The sequence below is a fragment of the Lathamus discolor genome, chromosome 6 (genome assembly GCF_037157495.1).
Source record: "Lathamus discolor isolate bLatDis1 chromosome 6, bLatDis1.hap1, whole genome shotgun sequence".
Lineage (NCBI taxonomy): Eukaryota > Metazoa > Chordata > Aves > Psittaciformes > Psittacidae > Lathamus > Lathamus discolor.
The window spans coordinates 15,358,047-15,371,337 of NC_088889.1; the positions used below are offsets into that span (position 1 = coordinate 15,358,047).

The following is a 13,291-nucleotide window of genomic DNA, read 5'->3' on the forward strand; positions in this document are numbered from 1 at the left end:
GAATGGGGAAAAAAAGATCGTATTTCACATATGACTTTCATGACTTCAGGTTAAGAAGGATGGCACCTGCATATCTTCCTCATGGCCATACATATGGCCTATATCCCATATTGTCTGAACCTCTGTTGCCTATAGGAGGATGTAAGGTGGGTAGCTCAGATGTAGACCTCGACACACTATCAGATGAAGTTTGCCCTGGTGCCTTCAATCAATACATGTCTTATTTTCTCTCCATGATATGTCTGGTTAGTGTGTCTAGGAATTTTCTCACCATGTTGTCCTTGGGACTGGTCTAACTTGGAGTATGTCAGAATATCACTCATACATCTGCAGATTAATTGGAAAGGAAAATTTGGAAGCAATATCAAAACAATTCCCCTTCCATGTTTGCTGTTGGTTTTGGGGTTTGGTTTTGTTTTCTTATTTTGGTTTGGTTTGTTGGGGGTTGTTGGGGTTTTTTTTTTGTGATTAACTTTTGAGAAATTCTATTAATTTTTTACAGTAAAACTCAGAACACTAGTGAAGATCAAAGTCATCTGTGTTTGATGGGGTGCATGTAGATATGCCTTTACCAGGAAGGCCTCCTTTCTAAAACAAAGCTCCTGAGAAATTATTTCAGACATCACTGAAGTTCTACTATTTTTCCACAAACTATGTAAACAAAATCATGGGCTGAAATGATGTTTGAAATCCTTCATTTCACAGACAGCTGTTCAGCCACGCACTTGCTACAGACAGGATTCCAAGCACATGATAACTAAAAGAATCAACAAATCACTCAAACAAACTTCTGTATATTTTTTAGGGGAAAAATGTTTGGGGAAAAATGGCTAAAAATAATCACCAAAAAAATGGGCCCATCCAAGCCTTGCAAAGTGGAAGCATTTGGGGTATTTTGCACAAAACTATCTTCCCACTTCCTTTGCCAAGGGTCGTGACAAGTGCAGAGGGATTTGCTGGGGAAGGGGCGACTCATGATTCCCTTGGGGAAAGGAGAAGCTTCAGCCATTTGCCCTGCAGGCAGGTGGATGTGAGGATCAGACCCTGTACAGATGGTGGAACGTGAGCCCTTAAGCCCATGAGCCCATGCAAGGCAGCTCTGTCTGCCACTTGCCAGAGATGGGTGGCTTGAGCTCACTCAGGGAAGATAGATTTGCCACATGCACCATGTCATGGATAGTGCCAAGGTTTCCATAAACATCTCTATCTGCTCTGATATACTTTGAATAGGACTTTCCCATTAACTGGTACAAACAGTTGGAGAAAAGATGAGTCTACAAATATCATAGCAGTGCAAGACCAGGCTGGGAGCCAGAGATGATATTGCACAACTTGGACAAACATTTCTTCTGGAGGCTTCATGGAGGCTGTCTGCCATGGGCAAAGGGTTTGCAAAGCTGCTAAACTCCATACCTTGTAAAAAGACCCTGGAAGAGAGATTATGTTTTCACATTGTTTCCCAAATTACTTCAAATGTCAACTTAAAAGGCTTTTAAGGTTTTTATTTCAAACGGAAGTATTAACTGGAACTGCCAGGGGCAGTTAGCTTGAGAAAAGCAATACCATGCATCTTAAACAGGGTAGAAATTTTTATGACCCAAATTCTTCATTTATTATACACAGATGGTGGAAGAAGGCTGCTGTCCCCAGTGCCCAGAGACGAAACAGGCCTGGCCACATTCTCCTGCAGACAAATGGTGCCTGCTCAAAACTTTCCAAATGTAAAATGATGTTTCCCTCACCCCTTGTGTGTAGAGGGACATGAAGAATTTGGAAGGCTGAGCCTGGTTTGTAGGGCTGGTGAAACCTATCATACTCCTGCTGTATTTTAGACTGAAGGAGTAGCAGGATGGGGCACAATGCTTCTCACTGCCCAGTGCAAGTGCTGGCTCTGGCTGATACATCCCTAGAGGGTGACCACATTCATTGGTGATGGTCACATTGCATGACCTGGCTCTTCAGGTGCTCATAAACAACTACATCTGTTGTGTAAGAAAGCCATAAGTCTCTGTAAGCACCCATTGAAATCTGTGGTAAGAATACATCTCCTTGCACGCACGTTAGCTCATGCTTCCGTCATCTGCACCCATATATATTGTATCTGCTCCATTTACTGGCAACTAGTACTTTACATAGAAGATGACAAATAGCTGTGCAGGTTGTGCTGCTGCTGAGAAACTGAGTGTGTGCTCTTGCAATAGCAAGCATAAAAAGAGTCTTGATCCCACAGCAAGTGGCAGGAGAGACAGCCTCCTGCATCAATCACTAAACCAGCCAATGTAAAGTCCACGCCTCACTCCTTACTCTGGCACTGACCCATTATGCAGCTTTTGGCAAGTCTGTCCTCCACAGCTCTACATTATCTCCCAAGCTGTGAGCTTCTACAGGGTCCATCTCTCACCACATGCAACAGGGTGTCAGCTGGAGCCATCAGCCCCAGTAGAAAAGGCAATAACATGAGAAGAAGGAGATAGCCATGGAGAGACTTTTTAAAAGAAACACTTTTATTCCTCTATCATGATGTCCTGGGGAACAATCTTTGCCTCTGATGAGAAGCCAAAATGGAGAACAGTCAAGCCAGCTCCTTGGAGGGAGGAAGAGTATGTTTATGGGGCTCAATCTTCTCTTTATATTCTTATTGATGGTACCTCATCAATAAAAGCATTGCATATGTGAATATTGTTAGAGCTTTGTTTTATTCACAGTTGCTACAGTAAAACAGGCGAACAAACCCCACTATGTAATACAGCTGATGCATTGATGCAGCAACTGAAGCAAGAATTGCTCAATTGAAGAGTAAAAGCCATGATTGATCTATGGAGAGGTAAGCAATTTTTTGTCAACTGTCAATAGTGTGATGCCACCCATGCTACTTCATTCCTGCCCAAGGGAAGGGGAAAAACCTCACAGCTGAGCTCTCTAGACAGAAGTTCAAAAGCCTCAAAAACTACAGCGTGGCACAGAAAGAGGTCAAGAGAATTCAATCGTGATTCCAGAGGCTTGGACCATGCAGTAAAATAAAATATGCCAGGTGAAAATGATACTTGGAAGTGGCCCATGACCCATCCTGTGTCAGGAGTCTCAACTGTAACTGCCTATTTAAGCTGAAGGTTGCTGCTTGAGCACAGATCTACTGATGCTTCTATGACAGGCAGTGATCAAGGCCTTCTTGAGAAGCATCTTGATGTTGTGAACATCAGCTCAGGCTGGGAGTACTCACCAAAGCTTTAAAAGAAGGCAAAAAAAAACGAATCCAGGAGTGAGATTCCAGAAGGAGTGGGAGAGGAGCTATGGTGAGGAAATAATGCTCATCCCCTGCAAGAGTCATGAAGTTCAAAAGCCTGTGATTAATTTAATGTTCTGTAACTACTGTATGACAAACATGGGCATCAGCTGCTCTTCTAACCTCTCTTGGAAATTCCAGACAGTCTGACACCTAACACATCATCCCACAAGCTTTCATTTCTAATTCCAGTATTGTGCCTACTGATGCGACACAAGCAGCTCTGGGCTCTTTATGTGCTGAGTTTGGTGAGGAGTCCAGATTCCCATGTCTCTAACGGTCAAATTTCTTCTGATTTCGAGCCTAAACATATTATCTGTTTTCATTCTGGTGGTCCATAGTCAGTCCACAATGAAGGAGTATATCCATCTCTCCCATCTTATACATTTCCAAACCACTGGTGCCCACTTCAGGGAATGGTTCTAACTTTCACTTAACCTTGCATTTGCATGGCCACTACACAGAATTACTTTGGTTACCTCTTTGATAGTGCTTAGAATTGGGAATATCACCCAATGTCGTATTACCTGCATTTTTTCACTAGAACCACATCTTCTTCAGGTATTATGTCCTATAGCCAGTCCCACAGAAACTAAGTAAATTTTTCTTTGACTTGTCCATTGAAGGTACCAAGAATTTTCCAGTGTATCCCTGTAGCCAGACCTCCACTCTTTTTATATTCCAATCCAATATTAAATTGCTTGGGGTCAGATTTGGACCATTAGTTCCACTTGTCCAATAAGTCAGTTATTTATTGAATATCTATGATTATATATTGCATTAGAGCAACATGATCTGTCCTTAACAAAACCACATGGGATTTTCTCCACCTCCCATGCTCCTGCATCACACTCTGCTCTCAGACCCTCCATAAAAATGAGGTCAGCTAATGGGCATGTGGTAGCCATGGGCATCCTGCCCTCCTTACCTTACTTGTGTGAATTCAGGCACTAGTTTTTCCTTCTCCAGCCCCAGGACAGTGGCCTCAAGTTGACAGATTCATTATTCTTTCTTGCTACTGGAGCTGCAGTTTCATATTCTGGTGCTTTTAATACCTTCAGTGTTACCCATTCACTTAAACAACAGTTATTACTGGGTTCAGTGCGGGGGTAAGCAGACAAAATTCTCCAGCCTGCATTATACAGGTCACAGTAGATGATCTAATGATCCCTTTGGCTTTGAAGACTGCAAATGTTAAAAGCATTATATGGCACATCCTTTAAAAAGCTCAGTATTTTTGGCACTGTCCCCTTTCTCACTGTGATCTTATCAGCCCTCACAAGCTGAATGCTGTTGAAATTTATTGGTTACTTAACATGAATGGAGGGCATCAAGAAATGCTCTGGGGAGTGTTGTGGATGATTCATACGTGGGAAACCTTCCTCCCCAAACAGTACTGAACCATGTCTGCTCAGGATGTGGAAGAGGAGAAGTACCATGCAGAGACACCAGGAGCCAAGCTCAAAATAAACAAGAAGAGGTATTTCCCCCTTGGTGGGTAATGGACCAGTGCAAATCTTTGCCAAGGGGAATAAGGGGTGTGAAAAGTTTACCTGGGGTCCCAGGGAGATTGGACAAATACTTGGATGAGGATTCCAGTGGGATCATTAAACACATGAGTCACATCAGGCTAAGGAAAATTCCCAAACTGGAAGTAGTGGGATTTTGGGAGAAACACCATATGCACTTCTGTTGTGTCTTTTTCCTGTTGGAGACAGAACCTGGACTGGATGGACTCATTTCAGAACTTGTGTAGGCTGCTGCTTAAATGCTGCCTTGCAACTGAGGTGGAAGCCAAAGGCCTCTTCAACTGCATTCCCACTGAAGGTGCTACAGCCTTGTCCAGAAGATGACGGTCTGTTCATCTACCAGCAAGTAAATGTGCAGGAATTCTTCTGAAAGTGCTGGACTTACCTTCCCAAGGAACTCACTGCTGGGCATAGATGTTGCCCATTGTGTAACTTCATTGTTAACACCAGTGTCAGAATACAGGGGGTATTTTCCATGGAGAAAGAATATAAACTATTTTATAGCTATATTTTTATTTTGCCAAGTTTTAATTGGAGGAGGAGGGCAGAAAACAGTACAGTTTTCATCAGAAAAAATATCAGAGAGCTGAGGCACCTCTTCTGTAGAGACAGGCTGAGAGAGCTGGGATTGTTCAGCCTGGAGAAGAAAAGGCTTGGAGGAGTCCATACAGCAGTTTCCACTACCTAAAGGGGGCTGCAAGAAATCTGGAGAGGGGCTTTTTATAAGGATAGGAGGAGGACAAGGGGGAATGACTTTAAACTCAAAGAGGGGAGATTTAGATTAGATATTAGGAAGAAGAGCTTTACTTTGAGGGTGGTGAGGCCCTGGCACAGGTTGCCCAGAGAAGCTGTGGCTGCCCCATCCCTGGCAGTGTTCAAGGTCAGGTTGGATGGGGCTTTGAGCAACCTGGTCTAGTGGAAGGTGTTCCTGCCTGTGGCAGGGAGGTTGGAAACAGGTGATCTTTAAGGTCCCTTTCAACTCAAACCATTCTATCATTCCATGATTCTATGAAAAGAGGTCTTTCCCAGTATTTAATGTTCAAGCAAGTACATTTCAATTTAAACAGATTTTGAAAGCAGTTTTTGATTTAGGGAAGCAGAAAAGCAAAAAATAGTGTTGTTTTTTTGTTGTTTTGTTTTGTTGGGTTTTTTTTCACCAGCTCTACTGATCTAATTCCAGGATGGATAATTGTATTCTGACTGAGACTTGTCAGACTGGAGCTCCAGTCGGGTAGAACATTCTTTTTATTGGAAAGCCTTATGTGGTGCTGGTTTCGATTAAGGAGGCAACCCTGAGAAGACTACACGGCAGTTTCCACTTTTCTTGCCTTGCTTTGCAAAAGAAACATTTTCCAAAAGCCACTGAAAGATCTACTGGAGAAAGCTACAATTTTGTTTACAAAATTGATCAGAAATTCTGAAAAAAAAATATAAAAAATAGCTACACATTTTTGTTTTACCTTGCATAGAGACATTCCTAAGGAAATTATCACTTCTTACCTGAGCAAAATTTTCACAGGCTTACTTAGTTCAAGTAACCTCTTTTTTCATTCTTTTCTGACAACAATTTCCATTTATGGAAAAACAAAGTGAAAATTTAGCTCTATAATTTTAAGAATATTGTAAATCAATAGCTATACAAACGTATAAGCACGAGCTCTTTGTTAAAGGCATGATTATGATTTTTCTTTAAAGGTACTGTGGCCAAAAAGGATGACTATATTATTAAAAAGGTTGCAGGCTTTATTTTGTTTGTAGTTTTCCATACTGGAAAAGGAAAAAGAGAGGGAACAAATAAAACTGATTTTTTTTTCTCATAAAAACATATTTAAAAGTTTACTTTTTTCCATAAAGATCAAGTTATTTCAAGCAATTTTTTTTTTTTTTTTTTTTTTGTATTGCAAGAAAACTTTGGTTTTGTTAAAATATCTTTCTCATTAGAAAAATGAAACCAAGTTATTTCTAATCATAAGCAGAATACAGGTTGGAATACTCTGCCTTGTAGATTGATCTTAATGAGCAAATGATGGCTGTGAAGGACCGCATTAGGCACCAGGTGAGTACCATTTGCAAAACTGCCTGTTAATTTTTATTAACCCTTTATAAACTTCAAATATGATGTGTGACCAGCGTAACTTGGCTTTTCCTTTCATAAACCACAGCGGCACTTTGTGGTTGTGATTAGTGCCCTGAGGGAAGCCCAGTGATTCACCTTTTTCTACTGGGAATTGAAAACCCTGCAGATGAAAGGAACGTAATGGTAAATCAGCTTATCTTCATGGCAGGTCTTCTAGAGCTATTTGAAGTCCAGAGACCTTAAAATCACTGTAGATATCACCTCTAGATTTAGGCTCTTGCTTCTTTCATGAAGCATGTACTGCTCTGCCATCAAAAATCAGCACAACCCCATTGCAACAAAACCCTTAAGTCTCAGTGAAGAAGCAAATGCATCATTGCATATTATTAGATAACTGTGGGTATTGGGCTTAATGGGCCCAATACCTTAATACTCAGGACTTAAATGATGCTTCCAGCACTTAGCAGGTACACAATAAAATGGCTCCAATCCTCCTCTTTCCCCCTGACCATATACAATAGGGGTTTCCCCATACATACATTCCCACAGTGCCCTTTTGGGTAAGGATGAAAAGCCAGGCTTGCCTCCAGTACACCAGCTGCTTCCCTAGTCAGCAGCTGACCTCCAAGGACAGATGGTTTGTTTAACACTCAGACTCATCAGGTTTGATGAGAGGGTGTTTTCCATTGGGACTGTCCAAAGGACTCCAGAGGTCCCCCCTGGCAAAGGCACAGAGAGCAGATCGGTACAGCAGTTTCCCCTGTCGTCTCCAAATCCCACAGCAGGTCTACTTCAAAGGACAATGTTACTTTCCTGTGCAAGCATCCACTTTTCCATATGCCAAACCCAGTGTCCAGATAAGAGGCAAATTAACACACAAATATAGATGACTGCATGCCCTCCATGTGCCATTTTCCTCCTGCCTTCCCTCCTCCTGTCCTACAGTCCCTCTTCTCACCTGCCCAACTGCTGCACCTTGAGCCACTCTCTATGCCCGGCCAGGAGATGGCACCAGTTTAACGGCGCTCACAGTGGCAGCAGGAGATTTCAGAGCAGCTTCCCTCCTGAACTCGCTCTCCCGGCTCCAGTACATGTCTGCAATTGCCAGAGCATCCTGCATTCCCCATCAGAATCAGGGCCCCTTGGCACAAGGCACGGTGCGGAGGCATGCGAAGACATGGTTTCCTGCCTCGGAGAAATTCCCTCGCCAGAAACGAGAGCCTGCAGAGCAAAACACAGCTGCAAATGGCACTCGGAGCCTCAGGAGGCCAGGCTTTAAGAATAAGCAGGCACCTTGGGCTGGGAAGGTCCTAGTACATTTTTGCAGCTATGTAAACAACAGTAAAGTGCTCTTTTTGGCCAGGCTGGAGACTGATGGCATAACAGGAAACTCTGGTGAATGATTTTCTTTATTGGAAACCACATGAAAGTTAACCAAACTTTCCCAAAACACATGAAAGATTCTGACCAGGAGCAATCAGAGGATGAAACAGAAGTTTTAGGGGTGGTTGTAATCTGGTTTAAGCCCAGGCGCGGCTGTGCCAGCAGGTTACTGCTGGGGAAAACAAGCTACTGCTCATCAGCTGCTCTCGGCAAACCAGCTCATGTCCCCTGGGGATGACACAACCCAAAGTGCAATACCAGCAGGAAATGGTTGCCCTCAGGGTTAGCAGGGTGAAGATGGCGGAGCAGAAGTGACTACTCTGGCCTGATTCTATTCAGTCCCAGGGGTGCATTTCCAAGGAAGCTGTGGACCTGAGGAGCAGAGAAAGGTTGGGGATTCAGGGAACACATGTGGCTCTTCTTTTATAAGCCAGGGGCTTTTTTATAGGGGCTCAAAACAGCCCCCAAAATAGCTCCTTCGGCAAGTCAAGGTGATTCGGTCATTAACTTCATCAATCTTCACCCTGCGCAAAAGCCATCAATATCTGCTGAGCCCTGAGCGTGCTGTTGAGTCTGCTGGTAGCTCCTGGGGTTCCTTTTTTCTTCTTGGAGAATCAGTGAGAAACAAACAAGCAACCAAAAAAAAAAAGAAGAAAAGGTGTTTCTGCAAAGCTAGAGGTGCCTGGCCAAGAGGCTTCCACACACAAGTGGCTTCTGAAACACAAACCAACCACAGAGGTCTCAGCTCTTCCCACAGTGCAAGTGCGTGGGCTCAGCTGGAAACCCTGCTCCAGCACAGGCTCTGCCTGCTGAATACTGGCCAGCAAGTGGAAGAGCCCAGCACTAAGCCCTGGGAAGGAGGCACACTGGGTCTCCCAGGCCACTTCCCAGAGCCCCATGGCTTCATATGGGGTCAGGGTGGGCAGGGAAAGGGAAGGGCTGGGACGGGAACAGCCACCGCAGCTGTGAGCGAGGACATCCTCTCCAGCTGCAAAGACCCTTGGACCCAGGAAGTTTCCATGGGTCAGGACTTTTCAGGCTGCTCTGCAGTATTTGTTTGGGTTGGCTTGCAAGCTTCCTGGTGTGTATGTTTACCGGGGTGGACACATCACTCCAGGGCTGGAGATGTGCCCTGGAGGTCTCTATCCCAGAGGTAGCTCTCCATTAGGAAGTAAGGGTCCCCATGATGTATTTGCTTTTAATCAATGTTGACTGCAGCCTTAAATGAATCCAGCCACAACCCTGGAAACTTTCTTTTGGGGAGCAGATACCATCTCCAAAGTGCAGCATTCAGCAAGCTGAAGTGAATGGTGTAGTCTGGGTTGTAAGACATGAGCTAACTGCCAGATTCTATTTCCATCCGTGAATGCAACAGAGCCAAAATCAATAAACCATCATCACTGCCACCAAGAATTTGGTTTTATTGGATGATAATGTATTTCCTACTGGTGAGACCATGCACCAGCATCTAGAAGAGGCACAGATGACTATTTACATTGCAGAGCAGGGAAGACAGAGGAAAGAAATAAGTAAACATATCACATATGTTATGTGGAGATTAGTGCAGGGTTAGTCTCCATTATGACATCTATCTTGGAGGGGAGGGGAAGAGGAAGGTGACTCATGAATGTCCCAATACTAAGTGAATTATTCCATCACTTCATTCCCCTGTATCTTGCATGTACATGGATCCCTTCTCCCCTCCTATGAAAACACAGCAAATGGACCAAATGTGTAATGACAGCAGGGGCTTTGCTGCAGCACAGGGCTATTGCACAACACTTGAGACCCCCAAGGCAGTGGGGCTAAGGGCATTTTATTCTCCCTTTAAGGAGAAATGCATTGTTAAGAGGGAGGATCACAGCTCTTGTTTCCAGGAGTCTCTCGTTCTCACCCCAGAGAGATAGGGTACCCATGGCAGCATTGCAAACTGCATAGGGAAGAGGGGGTGTGTGGTAGGAGGAGTGTTATGGAAATGGCTTTAAAGTCACTGAGTCTTCAGGAGCACCTGTGCTCAGCCCTGTGCTCACCACGTGCTCCAGGCCCCCAGACTGCTCCATCTCATCTGTCAGGCTGAGGTTCTTCTTGCTCATCCACTGTCTGCAGGATCCATGCTGCCTTCTTCCCCCAGGCAGGACATGTTGGGGGCAGTCAGCAATGCCTCTATTATAGAAACAGAATACTTTCTTGTTGGAATTGAAGATTTGCCTATACTGAAATGGAAGGTTTGCCCTGAAACAGGGAAGTTTTTGCTTGTTTAAAATTGTTGCTCCGATCAGGTCTTTTTTCATGTGGTGTGGGGTTTTTTTGGGGTTTTTTTGTTTGTTTGTTGGTTTGGGTTTTTGTTTGTTTGCATGCTTATTTTGATTTGTTTTGTTTCTTAGAAAGCCTAATATGAATATAATATAATATAATGTACAGCAAACACATTCTTTAATACAAAGGCCTTCCCAGGAGACAACCCCATTCTTCCTAAGTGTAGCCCCAAGCTCTGCCAGCCTTGCCTCTATCCTGTGCCGCGAGGAGGACCAAGATTGACACAGGAGCAGAGGTAGTGCTCGCCACTCGGTCCTTGCTGCATCGGGAATCAGTTGCATTTCAGTTCCTGCCTCCCCTTCTCCTGACCATTCAGTCTTGGCCTCCTAAAAGGGCTTTCATCACCCAATTAGAAACAGAGCAACCTCCTGCTACATAGTTGTATTTGGCAAGGCGAGCACGCACAGAGAAATAATCTATAGTGCTCTCCCTGGATCAGCACGTGCTTCGGAGGAGCCGCTTGGCAGCCCAGCCCTCCAGCCATGTGCCCCTCCTGCACTCAACCACCTCCACTGGTCACTGCCGATCAGCAGCTCACTGGCTCATTAAAAGCAGAAGCAAAGCTCACACTTGTTCTTGCAGCATGGCAGTCTGTCGCTCCTGCCTGTGCAGAGCTACAGGAGAGCTGATGTCACCCACATCCCCCTGTGCTATGGGAGAGATCCCCTCCTGGTCCCTCACCTAGTAAAAGAGGGGCTGGAAAATGGTGCACCTCCCACCACATGAGGTGCTGGGATGGGGACCTGCAAGGAAGAAAAGGAACATGGGTATTTGCTGATTGTCTGAGCTGCCCCCCACAGAAGACATCCCAAAAGTTGCTGTGGCAGCATTTGAACACCTCAGGTTTCTGCAGATCTCCTCCAGCTGATGTTGCACATCACCTACTTACACCTTGATGAGGACCTGAGTGACTGGACCTACCCAATTCACAGCCAGATTTGTTTTCTCACAGCTAAATCCAGGATGTGGTGGTATCTGCCACTCTTTCCAGAGGAGACATGAGATTGCAGAGAGGAGACATGCATGTGGAGGGTCAAGCAGAGCTGTCTCTTGGGGCAGTCCTACTTTGCACTGTACTGTGGCTGTGAGGCATGTCTGGTTCTTTCTGTGGTGTGGTCAAATGGCTTGCTTCTCCCCAAAACCCTGGTTTTATGTGAGTTACTATGGTCAGGGATAAAGACCCAGGGAAATCTGTCTGGATTGAGTAAAGCCAGCTGGGCTCTGCTGCTGCTTCCTCTAGCCTTTAGAATGAGTCAGGGCTGGCCACATCCATCCCCAAAGATGCAGACCCTGAGGGCCTGTAACCACTGGACACTGGACTGCTGCCAGTTGGCTGCATCTTGCATGTCCCAGGGCTGGAGGAAGGCTGCAGCCATGCAGTGACAAGGACAGTGATGCCACTGGCAGCATACTGCTCCGAGTCATGCATTCCCAGAGTCGCTCCATGTCCCACAGCATGGCCCCATGCTCAGAGGCTCAGATGTTTGATTTTAAAATACCTTTTGAGGCCTGGTCCTCGGGGAACAAAAGCCATTCCCTGGTTCAGAGAGGGGACACAAGCTGCACACATTTATAAGGTGACAAGCAGAATGTACTTGCCAGAGTGGGGCTGTCACAGGCTCAGCAACAACGGGCTGCCAGGGAGTCACACAGAGGCCCTGTTTTTTTTAATCTGTGAGGTTACAGCTACAGCATGAACAATCCTTTCATTGAAGAGGCAGAAGGAGACCCCCGAAAGCTGCCTGCCACCAGGCTGAGTTTTCTCCCAGTGTAATACCCTCCTAATGGATTAAATCTGAAATACAGTGCAAAGCAGAGTGGGTGGGCACAGGCTCCATCTTCATATCAGGTGCAAGGCTGAGCACACTGATTTGTATGGCCTTGCTCTGGTTATTGGGGAAAAAGAAAGTTCTGTAGCAGCAGCAATTATAAAATCTTCTAGAGAAGGGAAAACACAAGGCTCCAGGGACCCTTTCTACCTGCAGAGATACAAGAAAGAAGGCAGTAAAAGAGCAGACCTGGGAATAACCCTTGGTGAGTTGAAGCAGGTCATGAGGAACAGACCAGCTGCAACACCTTATGGGCACACAAGCATTCAGCACCTTGGGAACACCCAAGAGCATCCAGGAGAGATTTTTTAAACTTGGGTACTAAACTGCCTAAAATTGGCTTTAGGCACCCAAGTCCATCTCTGGGCCTCATTCCCCCAAAAATCCAGAATTTATGTAGTTTCTGTGCACAGGTAAGTAAAACCCTCAAAAAGAATTTGGCTCCTGTATGTTTTGTGGAAATGAATCTTATTTCTAGCCTGGGTGAGGGAAAGGCTCAGCCCTTAGGCGACACCAGGGAGTCCAAACTGCCACTGCTCAGGGGAGTTGGACTCTGCCAAATCTTCTCCCTTCCAGACCCACCTGGTAGAGACAGCAGTGAGGCAGCAGGACAGGAGGAGGGAATGGTGGTGTTGCATGTTAATGAAGTTGGGTAATACTAATTGTTTTATTTATAAGCATCCCCCACCCCTGTTGAATCGCTTGGGGCACTGCAAAACAACCACCAAAACAATTGCTCATTAATTAAAACCACACCAGCCTCCCCAAGATTGCAAACAGATGGATAAATACAGCATATGATGCAACATCTCAGGCACTGAGAATGGGAAGGGACCACCTGTACCAGCTAGCTCAGGCAGGCAGAGGTTTGTGC

At 45.1% G+C, this 13,291-nt stretch overlaps 1 long non-coding RNA gene across 1 annotated transcript; it reads right to left on the reverse strand.

The window, feature by feature from the left end:
- Positions 1-12,223: 12,223 nt before the first annotated feature.
- On the reverse strand, positions 12,224-13,070 carry LOC136017272 (uncharacterized). Its single transcript, XR_010613878.1, has 2 exons — positions 13,000-13,070; positions 12,224-12,567 (listed from the first exon to the last, which is right to left on the reverse strand). It is a non-coding gene; the product is annotated as an uncharacterized LOC136017272 (long non-coding RNA).
- Positions 13,071-13,291: the final 221 nt, after the last annotated feature.